The sequence below is a fragment of the Schistocerca americana genome, chromosome X (assembly GCF_021461395.2).
Source record: "Schistocerca americana isolate TAMUIC-IGC-003095 chromosome X, iqSchAmer2.1, whole genome shotgun sequence".
NCBI lineage: Eukaryota > Metazoa > Arthropoda > Insecta > Orthoptera > Acrididae > Schistocerca > Schistocerca americana.
Window position 1 is genome coordinate 617,602,879 of NC_060130.1, and position 17,252 is coordinate 617,620,130.

Here is a 17,252-nt window from a genome sequence, read left to right on the forward strand (position 1 = left end):
AGGACCTCTCGTTCCGCAGCTGCTCACGCTAATCACCAGACCACGGCACTGCTGGGCTCACAGAGTCCTTAATGTTGCCTGTTTTACACATGACTACTCAGTTTGTATATTTTGCTTATTTTTTCACACTTCCACACAACTTCTTCCTGTTTTCTCGATTGATCTGTGTTCAGTTTTTCAAGGCCTATCCACTGTGCCAACTTATAACTAAATCTGAGGGGGGTGCGATGGGGAGGTTCCCTTGTAAGTAACTCTTATTGGCGTACACACTTCTGTCAGTTTTCCCGATGAGTCGTGCGACCACTTTTCCCGATTGGATGCCATGTCGGCATTACCGATCCACGGAAGAAACTATCTAACTGAAAAAAAAGGAACTAAATTTGTTGGCCAAAAGACAATGTTTAAACACTGAAATTGTAAAAAATTGTTACTCTCCATACAAATGAGATATCAAGAATAATATAAATGGCTTACCTTACATCAGATGACTCAAATAGAAAATAGTTTTTACTAGAAAATAACGGAACAAGCTTCCTCTGCCAGTCTTCCTTACAAAAATTGCAGTGTAAGTTAAAACCATAGTCTGATCAAAGCTACTTGATAGTTGACAGTTCACGTGCTGGAGCTGGTTTCCTCTAATTACAACGCCAACGTCCGAACCGTTTGCCGTTGCCAAACGGCCACGATAGTTAGCCAGTTCACGTCTAATTTCTTGTTCGGCGTTCTTTCTTGATGAGTTTGGATCCCGGATCATAAATATAACTGCTATACTCTCTTCTTCATAAGAATAAACCTAACGTAAACAAACAGTTACGATTACAGACCAGAAGTCGTAGCACGTGTACACTGGCGGTGTTACGCTCTTGAAAGTAGGTCCTACTTCCGTTCAAAATGGTTCAAATGGCTCTGAGCACCATGGGACTTGACATCTGAGGTCATCAGTCCCCTAGACTTAGAACTACTTAAACCTAACTAACCTAAGGACATCACACACATTCATGCCCGAGGCAGGATTCGAACCTGCGACCATAGCAGTCGCGCGGTTCCGGACTGAAGCGCCTAGAACCGCAAGGCCACAGCGGCCGGCCCTTCTTATGTATTAGATGTATTACTAAGTGACATTAATTTAAACTTTAACTCTGCACTGTTGTGCTCTAATTGTTGCGCTGTTAATACGCAGTATGAAAATGGCTGGGGCTGCTTCCTGTTCAGTAGTGTGACAAAACACGCGTGTGATACACGGTTAAGAAGTGCCGAGAAATAGGTTGTTCATAATGTTTGTCATAAATTTACAGGAATAATCGGCTTCGAAGTTTTTCGAGGGACTGTATTACAGTTGCATCTCAAATAGAAATTAAATGTACAGCGCAATCAGTAGCATAATAGTTTGGTGACAGATTGCAGTACATGGTTTCTCTGTTGCTAGTCCCTCCTGAGACATTTTTTTCTCGTTCATTTTGAATTACTTACATCTCGTAATTGTAAAATTCATAATGTTTTATGAATGATGTACGTCTTCTTGTTTTTAATTACATATTGCACGGGAAATTCCTTTTTTCAAATATAAATTCTCAATTATCTACATTTTATGAAAGCCCCTTAATAATGGTTGCTTAAATTAAGAAAACATAATTTAATTTTTTAAGGCAAAAATGAAAAACTAAATGTTCTTTATTGTTTTATGCAACAGATGTCGCAGAAACGTGAAAAATAATCATTTTCACAGCAGCGAACACACCTTACAAAGCCGGCTGGAGTGGCCGAGCGGTTCTAGGCGCTACAGTCTGGAACCGCGCTACCGCTACGGTCGCAGGTTCGAATCCTGCCTCGGGCATGGATGTGTGTGATGTCCTTAGGTTATTTGGGTTTAAATAGTTCTAAATTCTATGCGACTGATGACCTCAGAAGTTAAGTCTCATAGTGCCCAGAGCCATTTGAACCATTTTTGAACACCTTACAAATCCTGCATTTTTACGTTTGCCACTGTACCATTACAATGTGAAATCAACAGAACTGAACTGAAGCCAGGTTAAGGGACTTGTCCTGAGAAATAACAAGACTGTTCTGCTGCCAGACGTACTGGATCGAACGCACGCAACATTTTCATGTCATTGCCGAACGTTGGCGTGATACAGAATGACACCTCATAAAAGAGGACAAGATGCGGCGCCTGGGTGGCTTTCTGCGTTCTCTTATTGATCAACTCGTTACCAACGTAGCTGATGACAGTCCCAGTACTGAAATGTATTTCTCGGATTCGGATAAGGAAGGAGCTAAGAGATTACCAGACGACTGACTGTAATTAATACCTTCAGTGGCTTCAGTATTAAACAGTACGGTGAAATCCCTGCAGTATACTTTTGTATCACACATAGCTCGCCCAGAGAATTTACGCTGCGTTTGTCAGGAATTTTCATCACTCTTGTGTTATAATACTATGTCAAGTGAGAACGAGCGCATTTCATGCTTTCCCTCCGGTCACCTAACAAGCACGCGGTAGTGCTGGAGTTTCGCCGATTATTATTTCATTCTCTTTAAAAATGTCATTCGAAGCTATTTTTCTTTACCAGTCTTGCTACGTGTGAACTGCAACTGCTCACATAGTTGCAGGCTAGTTGGACCGCTGGCTGGCCAGTGCTGTTAAAGTTTAATGCGCCGCTAATGCTGATGTCCGTCATTATCGCTCAGTCTTCGTGCGTGTAACAGCATAAAATTTATCCTTATGATCGCCATTGACAGGGCCGGTCAAAACTTGGCTTCCCCTCCACGTGAAACGAAATCCAATGAGATTCAAGCACACGCGGAAGAATACATTGCTTAATGTTTACATCAGACTTATTCTTGCGATGAACAGAGTATAGTCCTGTTACAGCGTAGTGCAATGGTTAGCGTATCAAGTTGACGTGCAAATGGTCGTAGGTTCGTATTTCGCGAAATGAAGTTGGGAGCTCCAACGTCAGGCGCGTAATGGGGCCCCTTAGGGATATGGCAGTAAGAGAGGGGAAGAAAACCAATGTGCACTCCGTGTGCATACCGGGGGGAGTCATTCCAGATGTGGAAAGGGTCCTTCCGGATGCCATGAAGGGCACAGGGTGCACCCATCTGCAGGTGGTCGCTCATGTCGGCACCAATGATGTGTGTTGCTGTGGATCAGAGGAAATCCTCTCTGGCTTCCGGCGGCTATCTGATTTGGTGAAGACTGCCAGTCTCGCTAGCGGGATGAAATCAGAGCTCACCATCTACAGCATCGTCGACAGGACTGACTGCGGACCTTTGGTACAGAGCCGAGTGGAGGGTCTGAATCAGAGGCTGAGACGGTTCTGCGACCGTGTGGGCTGCAGATTCCTCGACTTGCGCCATAGGGTGGTGGGGTTTCGGGTTCCGCTGGATAGGTCAGGAGTCCACTACACGCAACAAGCGGCTACACGGGTAGCAGGGGTTGTGTGGCGTGGGCTGGGCGGTTTTTTTTAGGTTAGATGGCCTTGGGCAAGTACAGAAAGGGCAACAGCCTCAACGGGTGCAGGGCAAAGTCAGGACATGTGGGGACCAAGCAGCAATCGGTATTGTAATTGTAAACCGTCGAAGCTGCGTTGGTAAAGTACCGGAACTTCAAGCGCTGATAGAAAGCACCGAAGCCGAAATCGTTGTAGGTACAGAAAGCTGGCTGAAGCCAGAGATAAATTCTGCCGAAATTTTTACAATGGTACAGACGGTGTTTAGAAAGGATAGATTGCATGCAACCGGTGGTGGAGTGTTCGTCGCTGTTAGTAGTAGTTTATCCTGTAGTGAAGTAGAAGTGGATAGTTCCTGTGAATTATTATGGGTGGAGGTTACACTGAACAACCGAGCTAGGTTAATAATTGGCTCCTTTTACCGACCTCCCGACTCAGCAGCATTAGTGGCAGAACAACTGAGAGAAAATTTGGAATACATTTCACATAAATTTTCGCAGCATGTTAGTCTTAGGTGGAGATTTCAATTTACCAGATATAGACTGGGACACTCAGATGTTTAGGACGGGTGGTAGGGACAGAGCATCGAGTGACATTATACTGAGTGCACTATCCGAAAATTACCTCGAGCAATTAAACAGAGAACCGACTCGTGGAGATAACATCTTGGACCTACTGATAACAAACAGACCCGAACTTTTCGACTCTGTATGTACAGAACAGGGAATCAGTGATCATAGGGCCGTTGCAGCATCCCTGAATATGGAAGTTAGTAGGAATATAAAAAAAGGGAGGAAGGTTTATCTGTTTAGCAAGAGTAATAGAAGGCAGATTTCAGACTACCTAACAGATCAAAACGAAAATTTCTGTTCCGACACTGACAATGTTGAGTGTTTACGGAAAAAGTTCAAGGCAATCGTAAAATGCGTTTTAGACAGGTACATGCAGAGTAAAACTGTGAGGGACGGGAAAAACCCACCGTGGTACAACAACAAAGTTAGAAAACTACTGCGAAAGTAAAGAGAGCTCCACTCCAAGTTTAAACGCAGCCAAAACCTCTCAAACAGAAGCTAAACGATGTCAAAGTTAGCGTAAGGAGGGCTATGCGTGAAGCGTTCAGTGAATTCAATAGTAAAATTCTATGTACCGACTTGACAGAAAATCCTAGGAAGTTCTGGTCTTACGTTAAATCAGTAAGTGGCTCGAAACAGCATATCCAGACACTCCGGGATGATGATGGCATTGAAACAGAGGATGACATGCGTAAAGCTGAAATACTGAACACCTTTTTCCAAAGCTGTTTCACAGAGGAAGACCGCACTGCAGTTCCTTCTCTATATCCTCGCACAAACGAAAAAATGGCTGACATCGAAATAAGTGTCCAAGGAATAGAAAAGCAACTGGAATCACTCAATAGAGGAAAGTCCACTGGACCTGACGGGATACCAATTCGATTCTACACAGAGTACGCGAAAGAACTTGCCCCCGTTCTAACAGCCGTGTACCGCAAGTCTCTAGAGGAACGGAAGGTTCCAAATGATTGGAAAAGAGCACAGGTAGTCCCAGTCTTCAAGAAGGGTCGTCGAGCAGATGCGCAAAGCTATAGACCTATATCTCTGACGTCGATCTGTTGTAGAATTTTAGAACATGTTTTTTGCTCGAGTATCATGTCGTTTTTGGAAATCCAGAATCTACTATGTAGGAATCAACATGGATTCCGGAAACAGCGATCGTGTGAGACCCAGCTCGCTTTATTTGTTCATGAGACCCAGAAAATATTAGATACAGGCTCCCAGGTAGATGCTACCTTTCTTGACTTCCGGAAGGCGTTCGATACAGTTCCGCACTGTCGCCTGATAAAAAAAGTAAGAGCCTACGGAATATCAGACCAGCTGTGTGGCTGGATTGAAGAGTTTTTAGCAAACAGAACACAGGGTGTTGTTATCAATGGAGAGACGTCTACAGACGTTAAAGTAACCTCTGGCGTGCCACAGAGGAGTGTTATGGGACCATTGCTTTTCACAATACATATAAATGACCTAGTAGATGGTGTAGGAAGTTCCATGCGGCCTTTCGCCGATGATGCTGTAGTATACAGAGAAGTTGCAGCATTAGAAAATTGTAGCGAAATGCAGGAAGATCTGCAGCGGATAGGCACTGGGTGCAGGGAGTGGCAACTGACCCTTAACATAGACAAATGTAATGTATTGCGAATACATAGAAAGAAGGATCCTTTATTGTATGATTATATGATAGCGGAACAAACACTGGTAGCAGTTACTTCTGTAAAATATCTGGGAGTATGCGTGCGGAACGATTTGAAGTGGAATGATCATATAAAATTAATTGTTGGTAAGGCGGGTACCAGGTTGAGATTCATTGGGAGTGTCCTTAGAAAATGTAGTCCATCAACAAAGGAGGTGGTTTACAAAACACTCGTTCCACCTATACTTGAGTATTGCTTATCAGTGTGGGATCCGTACCAGATCGAGTTGACGGATGAGATAGAGAAGATCCAAAGAAGAGCGGCGGGTTTCTTCATAGGGTGATTTGGTAACCGTGATAGCGTTACGGAGATGTTTAACAAACTCAAGTGGCAGACTCTGCAAGAGAGGCGCTCTGCATCGCGGTGTAGCTTGCTGTCCAGGTTTCGAGAGGGTGCGTTTCTGGATGAGGTATCGAATATACTGCTTCCCCCTACTTATACCTCCCGAGGAGATCACGAATGTAAAATTATAGAGATTCGAGCGCGCACGGAGTCTTTCAGACAGTCGTTCTTCCCGTGAACCATACGCGACTGGAACAGGAAAGGGAGGTAATGACAGTGGCACGTAAAGTGCCCTCCGCCACACACCGTTGGGTGGCTTGCGGAGTATAAATGTAGATGTAGATTATTTTTATTTCTAGAGCTAATCAAAAGTTGTTTATTATTTTTATTCAGTTAATTGGTTTAAATGTATTTTGATTTTCTAAAACTTTGCCGCGTCATTTTCATCCAAACTTTTTTGTTTGGTCTTATTTTTTGTCCTATAATTGCTTTTTCCTCTGGACTCTGCCTGTGACGCCAGTAATCTAGAACCAAGTGCCAACGAGTACTCATCGATTGCTAACGCGGCAGCTCGTCTAGCCAGTATAAGGAAAGTTTCAGGTAACAAATGATTGCTAGAAAATACATTTTACTTTGAAACTGAATTTTCCCGTAGAGGTTAACTTTCACCACTGTGAACAAAGCGATCGTGATTTTAGTTCTGTCACAGATTGCTGACCGCCGTTTTCTCGTAGGAAAGTTGCACTTGGCGAGGTTGTGGTTACCTGAGGACACGAGTTTAAATTCACGGGTACAAAACGCGTCGTCTGGCGCAGTTCATTCACTAGCCGCTTAAAATTAGCCGTCGACAGAGCATCTCTCTTTTCCGACATGCCTTGCGGTGACCACTTCCAGCATTACTTCGCGTTACACATTAACATTTGCGTAGCGACCCGCCGTGTTTGAGCGTCACCTATAGCAAAGCAGTAGCCGGCAACCGATGTGGTAACACCGTATCCACGAGTGACGGACGTCAACTATCAAGTAATTCCAATCGGACAACAGTTGGACCACTTCTCGGCAGGCAGCAGTTTGACGACCACTGGTCTAGTGGCTAGTGTCGCAGGAAACTGACACGGAGGTGTCAGGTTCAGTTCCTGGTGACCACCTCAGGTTTTTGTGTTGTGAAAAGGTCTGAAACGGGGTCTAAGCACCTTCAGCAGCGAAAATGACACGCTGGCTGCCAAAACGGCTAGCACCATTTCACTTTTCTCAGCAACTTTTCACAGAAAAAAAGTGCTAAAAAGTGCTATGAAAACCAGGACTGTCGAAAACTGTGAGGACTCTAAAAAAAATTATAATCTTACACACACATATATATATATATATATATATATATATATATATATATATATATATATACTCCTGGAAATGGAAAAAAGAACACATTGACACCGGTGTGTCAGACCCACCATACTTGCTCCGGACACTGCGAGAGGGCTATACAAGCAATGATCACACGCACGGCACAGCGGACACACCAGGAACCGCGGTGTTGGCCGTCGAATGGCGCTAGCTGCGCAGCATTTGTGCACCGCCGCCGTCAGTGTCAGCCAGTTTGCCGTGGCATACGGAGCTCCATCGCAGTCTTTAACACTGGTAGCATGCCGGGACAGCGTGGACGTGAACCGTATGTGCAGTTGACGGGCTTGGAGCGAGGGCGTATAGTGGGCATGCGGGAGGCCGGGTGGACGTACCGCCGAATTGCTCAACACGTGGGGCGTGAGGTCTCCACAGTACATCGATGTTGTCGCCAGTGGTCGACGGAAGGTGCACGTGCCCGTCGACCTGGGACCGGACCGCAGCGACCCACGGATGCACGCCAAGACCGTAGGATCCTACGCAGTGCCGTAGGGGACCGCACCGCCACTTCCCAGCAAATTAGGGACACTGTTGCTCCTCGGGTATCGGCGAGGACCATTCGCAACCGTCTCCATGAAGCTGGGCTACGGTCCCGCACACCGTTAGGCCGTCTTCCGCTCACGCCCCAACATCGTGCAGCCCGCCTCCAGTGGTGTCGCGACAGGCGTGAATGGAGGGACGAATGGAGACGTGTCGTCTTCAGCGATGAGAGTCGCTTCTGCCTTGGTGCCAATGATGGTCGTACGCGTGTTTGGCGCCGTGCAGGTGAGCGCCACAATCAGGACTGCATACGACCGAGGCACACAGGGCCAACACCCGGCGTCATGGTGTGGGGAGCGATCTCCTACACTGGCCGTACACTACTAGTTATCGTCGAGGGGACACTGAACAGTGCGCGGTACATCCAAACCGTCATCGAACCCATCGTTCTACCATTCCTAGACGGGCAAGGGAACTTGCTGTTCCAACAGGACAATGCACGTCCGCATGTATCCCGTGCCACCCAACGTGCTCTAGAAGGTGTAAGTCAACTACCCTGGCCAGCAAGATCTCCGGATCTGTCCCCCATTGAGCATGTTTGGGACTGGATGAAGCGTCGTCACACACGGTCTGCACGTCCAGCACGAACGCTGGTCCAACTGAGGCGCCAGGTGGAAATGGCATGGCAAGCCATTCCACAGGACTACATCCAGCATCTCTACGATCGTCTCCATGGGAGAATAGCAGCCTGCATTGCTGCGAAAGGTGGATATACACTGTACTAGTGCCGACATTGTGCATGCTCTGTTGCCTGTGTCTATGTGCCTGTGGTTCTGTCAGTGTGATCATGTGATGTATCTGACCCCAGGAATGTGTCAATAAAGTTTCCCCTTCCTGGGACAATGAATTCACGGTGTTCTTATTTCAATTTCCAGGAGTATATATATATATATATATATATATATATATATATATATATATATATATATAGTGGCAGTTGTGATCGAGCAAGTAGAAGACTGCGGCCGTGGAAGTTCCGGTTCAGTCTCAGGTGGAGACGTGGATTTTCCTCTTTCCAGTCTATCCAGGCACCTCTGGGTCCACTGTCTGCTGTCAGAATGAGTATCAGGATCTTCCTGGGCGATAGAAGGGCTAATCTCTACGTGCAGTCAGGTCGATAAGTGAGTCACGGGCGTGCGCCACAGACGTTACGTGGACTGCCCATTCGGTTGCCTTAAGCTACGCTTCCCCAGCTGCGGGAATTTCCCGCAACGTGCTGCGTAAAACGCGTGCAAGACCGCGCTCCCACACGCACAAAGTAAACATGGCAGACCATTTTCGTAGGGTGCGGGCTACGCAATTCCGATGCGGGCTGTACCTGCAAGAAACGCTTACATGCGTCGGGAGGCGCCTGTCCTGCACGTTGCAGCCATTTGTTCGCTTGGGGGAAACTGAACTCGGCCACAGCAAACTACTACGCGATAGCTGCAGTGCTTGTTTCGTGCGCACGGTCAGTATTAGAGAAGCTAATTCTTGCTATCTAATTACTGAAACATTAGCCAGAAATGTCGGCTGACCCCCCCTCTGTCTGAGGATGATCATCGTATCGAGTTGGTATACGAACAGCATATTTTGTAGAACATGGCTGACACCGAGTTGAAAAACCAAACGAAAAAGGAATTAATTTGGGCAGAAAAATGAATGAAACATTTCTTAAATGTCATTATGTCCACTGTAATTCATTTATAAAGGTATTTGTTCTGAGCCTTTAAGCATAGTTGGGAGTTACAAATTATTGTGACCAGCACTGTGAACGACGATCAAAATTCGTCCCGTTGAGGTAATCTTCCAACCCGCGCCTCTCAGTGAATTACTCAGTTCATTAATTTGATACGTCTGCGTTTTAAGGCAGTGGGAATTGGCATTCCTCCCCATCGTCGAGCAACTGTTTCGTGAATAAAATGTTGTACGCTCCTTCTTCACGATGTAAGAACGTTTGTCTGACGGCTTTGCACTTCATCACTACTCTTCCAAATAGTATACACCTTCCTTCTCTTCACCAACTTGCACGTACTTTCGGAGTGCCAACATTAACCGGTTTTTATATCGGTCACTGCCCTCCATTCTTTGCCTTTGCTGCTTCCGCTACTGTCGCGCCGCATTGCCTGTCGCCTGTAATAGCAAAAGGTTTCTCGCAGCGCGCTGTAACTCGCGTTGCGCCAACGAACCACACAATACTGCCCTCGTCTAGGGAAACTGTAGCTCCCGCCGACTTCCAACAAACTGTAAAAATAAATTCATACCTTTCCGGAACTTTTTCTCACTTTCACCCCCACAGAAAAAGTAAAGGCAAAAAGTTCGGCGTTTACTACTTCGTATGTTGGTTTGGTAAAAATTTCGCGTCTACTTGAGATTTAAATTTATTGCTTCACTGCTACTGACCAGAAAGTTGGCCAGAAAGTATGCACACGTTATCAGCGTATGCTTCTCAAGGCGACTATAAAATTATGTTGTCATAGTTTAGGAGATACAGAGTGATAAATACTGAGTATCACGAAAAATCAGATTTAAAAAAAATGGTTCAAATGGCTCTGAGCACTATGGGACATAACTTCTGAGGTCATCAGTCCCCTAGAACTTAGAGCTACTTAAACCTAACCAACCTAAGGACATCACACACACACACACACACACACACACACACACACACACACACACACACACACACACACGGATTCGAACCTGCGACCGTAGCGGTCGCGAGGTTGCAGACTGTAGCTCCTAGAACCGCTCGGCCACACCGGTCGGCAAAATCAGATTTCCTTAAAAGATTAAATATTTCTCTTTAAATAGCACAAAAATTTCATTGAATTAAAGAAAGGTGTCGGAAGGTAGCTCCCGTATCACTGTATCATGTGTAATTGTCACATTATAAGAAACACAACTTTCATTTTTTATCTTTTGACGCGCTCCGCCCCGCGCCAAGGAAAAAGTTTGACGCAGCATCCCGCTGCCTGCATTGGACAGCGGAAGACGCGAGCGTAATCCGCAGCGCGCTGGTATAAATTTCCGCACCTTGCAAAACGTAGCTGTAGGAATCGGTATGCGGCGTGACCGGTTGCAGAAAACATCCCAGCTAGGCGGCCGTTCAGAGGCTAAGCGGTACATGTTGCCAACAACAAATCCGGCACTAGTCCACCGGTAGATGCAGAAAACCAAAGGAAAGTAAAGACGAAGATTCACCAATAACAAGGAAACATCACCAACGTGACGTAATAGACTGAAGATCTAAAGAAACTAGCACATCTGCATAATATCGTGTAACACCCACGCGAGCACGCCGAAGTGCCGCAACACGACGTGGCATGGACTCGACTAATGTCTGAAGTGGTGCTGGGGGGACTTGACACAGTGAATGCTGCAGGGCTGTCCATAAATCCGTAAGAGTACGAGGGGGTGGAGATCTTCTGAACAGCACGTTGCAAGACATCCCAGATATGCTCAACAATATTCATGTCTGAGGAGTTTGGTGGCCAGTGCAAGCGTTTAAACTCAGTGTTTCTGGAGACATTCTGGACGTGTGGGGTGGGGCACTGTCCTGTTGGAATTGCCCAAGTCATACGCAATGCACGATGGACACGAATGGATGCAGGTGATCATACAGGATGATTACATACGTGTCGCCTGTCAGTCGTATCTAGACGTATCAGGCGTCTCAGATAACTCCAACTGCACATGCCCCGCACTACTTCGGAGCCTCCACCAGCTTGAACAGTCCCCTGCTGACATGCAGCGTCCATGGATTCATGAGGTCGTCTCCATAACCGTATACGTCCATCCGCTCGATACAATGTTGTGCTATTTAAAGAGAAATATTTAATCTTTTAAGGAATACTCGTCTGACCAGGCAACATGTTTCCTGTCAACAGTCCAACAGTGTCGGTCGTCGGTTTTCATGCGCCCAGGCGAGGCGTATAGCCTTGTCCTGCAGTCATCCATGATACAATTGTGGGCCTTCGGCTCCGGATGCCCATATCGATGATGTTTCGTTGAATGATTCGCACGATGACATTTGTTGATGGCCCAGCATTGAAATATGTAACAATTTGCGGAAGGGTTGTACTTCACTCACGTTGAACGATTCTCTTCAGTCGTCTTTGGTCCCGTTCTTGCAGGATCTTTTTCTGGCTGCAGCGATGCCAGAGGTTTGATGTTTTACCGAATTCCTGATATTAACGGTACACTCGTGAAATGGTCATTCGAGAAAATCCCCACTTCGTCTTTAACCCGGAGATGCTGTGTCCCATCGCTCGTGCGCAGACTATAGCACCACGTTCAAACTCATTTAAATCTTGATAACATGCCATTGTAGCAAAAAAAAAAAAAAAAAAAAAAAACGGTTCAAATGGCTATGAGCACTATGGGACTTAAAATCTATGGTCATCAGTCCCCTAGAACTTAGAACTACTTAATCCTAGCTAACCTAAGGACAGCACACAACACCCAGTCATCACGCCCTTTGTAGCAGCAGTAACCGATCTAACAACTGCGCCAGACACTTGTCTTACATAGGCGTTGCTGACCTTTGCGCCGTATTCTACCTGTTAACATTTCTCTGTATCTCAATAGGCATGTCTATACCAGCTTCTTTGTGCTTCAGTGTATTTTAAGAAGAAAAGTACACTAGCAAGATATCATCCCCAGCAATCAGTCCCGCTCGAAAATGTGGTCCATAATTCTGCTACTACGCAGTTATCGCCTGCCGAGTAAAGCTTTTAAACTTCCGCGCGCACATGTTTGTTTCACTCGATCCGCTCCGCTGCAGCCGCTTAGTGTCTGAGCGCAACGTACTGTACAGTGGAGGAAGTAGGTTTGCGAAATACTATTTTGGCATTGGTAACATAATTTGTTCATTGTGTCAAAATGCATGTTTTCCAGTTTGTAGCTGAGAGAGATTTGTTCTGAATTTCACATTTTTGTTGCGGTTAGCAAATACAGTCTAAACGAATGAAACAAATGTGTGTCATTAAAGAAGTAACGTAGCGCTGTTTAATTATTTACATCGCTGTCGTACATTTTCTTTTGATTTTAAAACTGGCACTTTTAAGGTGAAGTACATTTACAAGAGATAAGCAGTTCTGTAACGTGATTAGCATGTTTAAATTGTTAACCGAAAAAGATTACCATCGTTTCACAATAATTCTTAAGTTGCTTAGATTTATTCATTCTGATTTTGAGGCAAATACGTAGAGGCAGATTATCAATACGACAGTATTGTTCAGATAATATTGAATGTATACGTGCGTCCGGTTGACATACTACGTACTTAAATTATTTACTATTTTCGCCCAAAAAAGATGTTCTGAACAAGATTTCAAAAGAACATTCGGTAGGTGTGTCCACTGTCCCCCTCTTCTCTAACCTTCCGCATCATGCGATTAGCTCAGGTTTTTTCCAATGTCGGTTAATTCGCGCTCGGGCATTTGGCAGCTGAAATGGGGCAGGGCGAGTGATAAACACAGTGCACACGAAATTTTAAAACTTGTTCTGTCAGGAGCTCATAAATGCGTGTTATCAGAATTATGGTCCAAAGTTTGCTGTAGAACAGATCACTGGAATCGATACCATGCATGTGTGCTTTTCTGTCCTTAACATGTATTAAGTTGGTGCTGTTTCCTTATAAGAAAAAGCAGTTTGACGTAGGCGGAAACATCAGAAACACAGCATATGGGCCGGCCAATGTGGCCGAGCGGTTCTAGGCGCTTCGGTCTGGAACCGCGCGATCGCTACGGTCGCAGGTTCGAATCCTGCCTCGGGCATGGATGTGTGTGATGTCCTTAGGTTAGTTAGGTTTAAGCAGTTCCAAGTCTAGGGGACTGATGACCTCAGATAAATCCCACAGTGCTCAGAGCCATTTGAACAGCATATGGGCTTCATATCAAGTAGTGAGCTGACAGGTCATAGGACACCTAATATCGCGTCGGACTTCGTTTTGCCTGGCTTAGTGCAGCATCTCGACGTGGCATGGACTCAGCAAGTCGTTGGAAGTCCCATGCAGAAACATTAAGCCATGTTTCTATAGCCCTCCATAAGTGCGAAAGTTTTTCCGGTGCAAGATGATGTGCACGAATTGACTTCTCGATCATGTCCCATAAATGTTCAATTGCATTCATGCCGGTCGATCTCCTTGGCCCGATCATACGCTCGAATCGTCCATAATGTTCTAACCAAATGCGAACAATTGTGGCCCAATGACATTACACATTGTCATCCATAAAAATTCTATCATTGTGTGGGAACATGAAGTCCATGACTGACAAGTAGCCGAACATAACCACTTCCAATCGATGATCGATTCACCTGGACCGTAGGACTTAGCCATTCCATGTAAACGTGGCCCACACCATTATGGAGCCATTACCATCTTGAACAGTGGCTTGACATCAGCTTGGGTCCATGGCTTCGTGGGATCTGCGTCACGCTAACCCTACCATCAGCTCTTACCAACGGAAATCGGGACTCGCCTGAGTAAGCCACGATTTTCCAGTCGTCTAGGGTTGAATCGATATGGTCACGAACCAAGGAGAGGCGGTGCAGGTAATGTCGTGCTGTTAGCAAAGGCACTCGCATCGGTCGTGTGGCAACAGCCAATTCCGCCACACTGTCCTAGCGAATACTTTCAACGTACGTCCCACACTGTTTTTTGCGCTTATTTCACGCAGTGTTTGTCCGTTAGCACTGAGAGCTGCACGCAAACGCCGCTGCTCTCTGTTAAGTGAAGTCTGTCGGCCACTGCGTTGTCCGTGGTGAGAGATAATGTCTGAAGTGTGGTATTCTCGACACAGTCTTGACACTGTGGATCTCGGAATATTGAATTCCCTAACTATTTTCGAAATGGAATGTTCCATGCGTCTAGCTCAAACTACCATTTCGCGTTCGAAGTCTGTTACTTCCCTTCGTGCCGTCATGATCACGTCAGACACCTTCTCACATAAATCACCAAAGTACAAAAGACAGCTCCGCCAATGCACAGCTGTTTTATATGTTGTGAACGCGATACTCCCGTCATCCATACAAGTTGTTCTCGCTATCCCACAAATCTTGTCACCTCAGTGTAAATTACGACTAAGTCAAAGTTGTCAGTCAGTTGCTATTACAGTTCTTAAATAAACTGCTTGACAGCTGTAAACTTTGATTTTTCGAATGAATGGCTTTCAAATTCTGAATCGCAGGTTCTTGATAGTTATGTCAAGTGATGTAATAAGCGTCATCTAATAAATTATTATTACTATTATTTCTTTCTTGTCTCAATCGTTATGTCTGGTTAAAAATGGAAGGAGACGCGGACCTTGATCAAGCGTGACTTCCTTTTAACTGTACGGTATATGTTATATTGCATTTAGGAACTTTCGGGTAATTGAACAAGTGTCAATAATTACGGATATCTGTAGTTGTATATATAAGTTTGGATGTAGCTGTATTGCATTGATGTACTGGTGGATATTGTGTGGTATGACTCCTGTAGTTGATAGTATAATTGGTATAATGTCAAATTTATCCTGATGCCACATGTCCTTGACTTCCTCAGCCAGTTGGATGTATTTTTCAATTTTTTCTCCTGTTTTCTTTTGTATATTTGTTGTATTGGGTATGGATATTTCGATTAGTTGTGTTAATTTCTTCTTTTTATTGGTGAGTATGATGTCAGGTTTGTTATGTGGTGTTGTTTTATCTGTTATAATGGTTCTGTTCCAGTATAATTTGTATTCATCGTTCTCCAGTACATTTTGTGGTGCATACTTGTATGTGGGAACATGTTGTTTTATAAGTTTATGTTGTAAGGCAAGCTGTTGTATTATTTTTGCTACATTGTCATGTCTTCTGGGCTATTCTGTATTTGATAGTATTGTACATCCGCTTGTGATGTGATCTACTGTTTCTATTTGTTGTTTGCAAAGTCTGCATTTATCTGTTGTGGTATTGGGATCTATAATAATATGCTTGCTGTAATATCTGGTGTTTATTGTTTGATCCTGTATTGCAATCATGAATCCTTCCGTCTCACTGTATATATTGTCTTTTCTTAGCCATGTGTTGGATGCGTCTTGATCGATGTGTGGCTGTGTTAGATGATATGGGTGCTTGCCATGTAGTCTTTTCTTTTTCCAATTTACTTTCTTCGTATTTGTTGTTATGTGATCTAAAGGGTTGTAGAAGTGGTTATGAAATTGCAGTGGTGTAGCCGATGTATTTATATGAGTGATTGCTTTGTGTATTTTGCTAGTTTCTGCTCGTTCTATAAAGAATTTTCTTAAATTGTCTACCTGTCCATAATGTAGGTTTTTTGTCGATAAATCCCCTTTCTCCTTCCTTTCTGCTTAATGTGAATCTTTCAGTTGCTGAATGTATGTGATGTATTCTGTATTTGTGGCATTGTGATCATATAAGTGTATTGAGTGCTTCTAGGTCTGTGTTACTCCATTTCACTACTCCAAATGAGTAGGTCAATATTGGTATAGCATAAGTATTTATAGCTTTTGTCTTGTTTCTTGCTGTCAATTCTGTTTTCAGTATTTTTGTTAGTCTGTCTATATTTTTCTTTTAGTTCTTCTTTAATGTCTGTATTATCTATTCCTATTTTTTGTCTGTATCCTAGATATTTATAGGCATCTGTTTTTTTCCATCGCTTCTATGCAGTCGCTGTGGTTATCCAATATGTAATCTTCTTGTTTAGTGTGTTTTCCCTTGACTATGCTATTTTTCTTACATTTGTCTGTTCAGAAAGCCATATTTATATCATTGCTGAATACTTCTGTTATCTTTAGTAATTGGTTGAGCTGTTGATTTGTTGCTGCCAGTAGTTTTAGATCATCCATCTATAGCAGATGTGTGATTTTGTGTTGGTATGTTCCAGTAATGTTGTATCCATAATTTGTATTATTTAGCATGTTGGATAGTGGGTTCAGAGCAAGGCAGAACCAGAAAGGACTTAATGAGTCTCCTTGGTATATTCCACGCTTGATCTGTATTGGCTGTGATGTGATATTATTTGAATTTGTTTGGATATTAAGTGTGGTTTTCCAATTTTTCATTACAATGTTTAGGAACTGTATCAATTTAGGATCTACTTTGTATATTTCCAATATTTATAGTAACCATGAGTGGGGTACACTATCAAAAGCTTTTTGGTAATCTATGTATGCGTAGTGTAGCGATCTTTGTTTAGTTTTAGCTTGATATGTCACCTCTGCGTCTATTATCAGTTGCTCTTTACATCCTCGTGCTCCTTTGCAACAGCGTTTTTGTTCTTCATTTATAATTTTGTTCTGTGTTGTGTGTGTCATTAATTTCTGTGTAATGACTGAAGTTAA